Source organism: Manihot esculenta, chromosome 13, assembly GCF_001659605.2.
Source record: "Manihot esculenta cultivar AM560-2 chromosome 13, M.esculenta_v8, whole genome shotgun sequence".
Classification (NCBI taxonomy): Eukaryota; Viridiplantae; Streptophyta; class Magnoliopsida; order Malpighiales; family Euphorbiaceae; genus Manihot; species Manihot esculenta.
In genome coordinates, this window is record NC_035173.2 from 11,971,491 (window position 1) to 11,974,343 (window position 2,853).

The 2,853-nt window shown below is 22.5% G+C and overlaps 1 long non-coding RNA gene across 1 annotated transcript; it reads left to right on the forward strand.

The window, feature by feature from the left end:
• Positions 1–443: 443 nt before the first annotated feature.
• Positions 444–2,600, forward strand: LOC122721541. Its single transcript, XR_006348202.1, has 2 exons — positions 444–775; positions 2,420–2,600. It is a non-coding gene; the product is annotated as an uncharacterized LOC122721541 (long non-coding RNA).
• The last annotated feature ends 253 nt before the right edge of the window (positions 2,601–2,853 follow it).

A 2,853-nucleotide genomic window follows, 5' to 3' on the forward strand; every position in this document is an offset into this window, starting at 1 on the left:
TCCAAGTGTCTGGTCTCTAATGGTATCCACACAAAATAGCAATCGAAAAATTTTAGAGCAGTTCTAAGGGATTGAGAAGGAGAGAGATTTTGAGTGCTAGCTCTCTGCCTTTCCTACAGATTCTGGAGGCTATCAAAAGGTTTTCCAAACCCTAGAGTTTTAGCATAATAGTATTTATTTATTTATTTAACTAATTAAATAAATAAATTACAACTATGATTCAGAACTTTAATAATTAAACCATATAAATCTTAGACAGTTTTAATTAAGTCCCAACTTAACTAATTAGATCAAAATCATAATTTTTTCAAATTAAAATTTTATCTAATGCCAATTTATCTGTAATCAAGTCCTACTTGATTTAATTTCTCGTTTTATTTTCTTTTGCAATTCTTTATGTGTGAGACCCATTAGATTCTAAATATGTTGACAATAATTATAATTAATTAATTAATTAATTTGAAATTTAAGAATATTGTCTAGCAACATATCAAAACTATCAAAATTTTCAGAATGCCAAAAGTAGTTTGACTTAATCTTTTAGTACATGGTTTGTCAATGCAATTAATATCCCTTTATCACAAATGTCCCGATTTAATATTTGATGCGTGGAACGTATATACAATATTAAATCATATTAGTTTTTCATTTATTAGCTATTGACATATTGATTGAAATTTCAAATCTCATTTGCTAATTTCATTCTATCTTGTGCAAAGATTTTATGATCAATGCTAGCAGAGAACGAATAGGACATTCCTTAATTTAACTTAAGGTGATGAATTCTATTTCAATCACATAAATACTTTTATATAGTTCTTAATGTATCCAATTCATCCCCATTTGTTACTCATTAACCAAGCAACGTGTAAGATAAATCAAAATATAAAAGTCCTTATGTAAGATTATTTATTCATTTTAAGCTAAAGGATCACTTATACAACCATCACTTAAGTAATCTATAGATATAAGTTATTTTCTATATGAATTTTTCAGACGGGTCAGTTCAGTGCACTTATTTATAAAATAAGCGTCTAAATATTAATTATAGATATTTCACATATGTCAACGTATGAGATCAATTTATTTCTTCTAAAACGAAAGAATATAATATGTACTAATATCAACAGTTTTAATCATTGTCCAATAATAATAAGAACATCGACTAGAAACATTTGGAGACGTTATTTAAATGTAATAGAAATCTCACAACTATAAGTACATTATAATTTCATTTGCACAATAATATAGTCATATAAATTTTATTTTTACTCGAAATTCAATTAAATTAACACTAAAAATAAATAATTATCTTTATAAAATTATATTTAAATATTTAAAATACACGAATAATAATATTCAATTATGACCTACAGATTGATCGTTGAGAATACTACTAACAGAATAGTATGAAAAAAAATTGAGCATCTATCTGTTTCGTAATATTATAAAAAAATTAGTTATTTTTTTTAAATTACATTTCATGAAATTTTAGTTATAGATATATATATGTATAGGTTATATATTTTGCATTTTATAATCTAATTAGATAACGTAAATATATTTTTATATAAAAGCATCATTAAATAGTTTATATTTATTTTTTAAAATTATTTGTGTGAAAAGGGAGAAATAATAGAATTTTCTATAACATCTTTAATTATTTTAATTATTAACCAGTATATTTAAAATTTATGGAAAAAGTAATTAAGGATTATGAAATAACTAAATTTCAGTTATATATAATGAATTATAAAATTTCTCTATTATATATAAAAAGATTAACTTTTTTTAATTTTAAGAATGAAAATGTGATGATACTAAAATATCCGATTTAATTATTTCATAATTAAATTTAATGAGGAACTTAATTTTAAATATTAAACAATTTTAATATTAATAAAACTTTAAGAATTATAATACTATATAAATTCAGAATAATAATTAAAGTTAATAATTTTATTAACGTGCTAAATATACAATTTTACCCTTAATTTTACACAAAATATCAGTTGATACAATCATATTTTAATTATTAATTTTTATAAAAATATAATTATTTAACATTATATATTGATTCGACTTAAGCTCTAAATTTTTAATTGTTAAGTAATTACATGTTATACAATATAATAATTTAATAAGTATATTTCATAAGTTTAATTAAAAATTTAGAGCGTAAGTCGAATCAATATATAATGTTAAATAATTATATTTTTATAAAAATTAAATATTAAAAATTAATAACGGAGAAATTGAAACACAAAATAAAATTTTATGATTTTTCTATAAATTTTATTTTATTTAATTTTTATCCTTTGACTTAGTTAAATGAGCCAATACCGTAACTGTCGGGTTAGTTTGTTTTCAGTTGCTTTTAGGGGGTTTCCTAATTCCTGGTGGTTATTTTATTCCCCAGATAATGGTATGTATTTAGTTGTTGACTGTTGAAAGATTCTAGTGGAAGCGGTCCACCACGTGATTCAATGGTCGGAGACGGTAACACGCTTCAGTTCCCACGTGACGTGAAATGCTTTTGCCTTTACTATATGACCCGGTTGTTGATTCCCTCCTACATGTGAGAACATATCTTTTTTCTTATAAACTATTAATTAATTTAATATTTTTACTAATCTTTATAGGCACTGCTTTTTTTTTTTTTGAAATTTTTTAATTACTAATTTTCCAAATATACACTTTTTTATTTTATTATTTTTATCTGCATTAAAATAAATCAATTATCCAAAATAAGTTATGAAAGTAAAATAGGATTACATAATATAAGTATGATAAATTGATATGCAGTTTCATATTAAAAAAACACAAGGACATCATAACACCTGGTTTTTTATC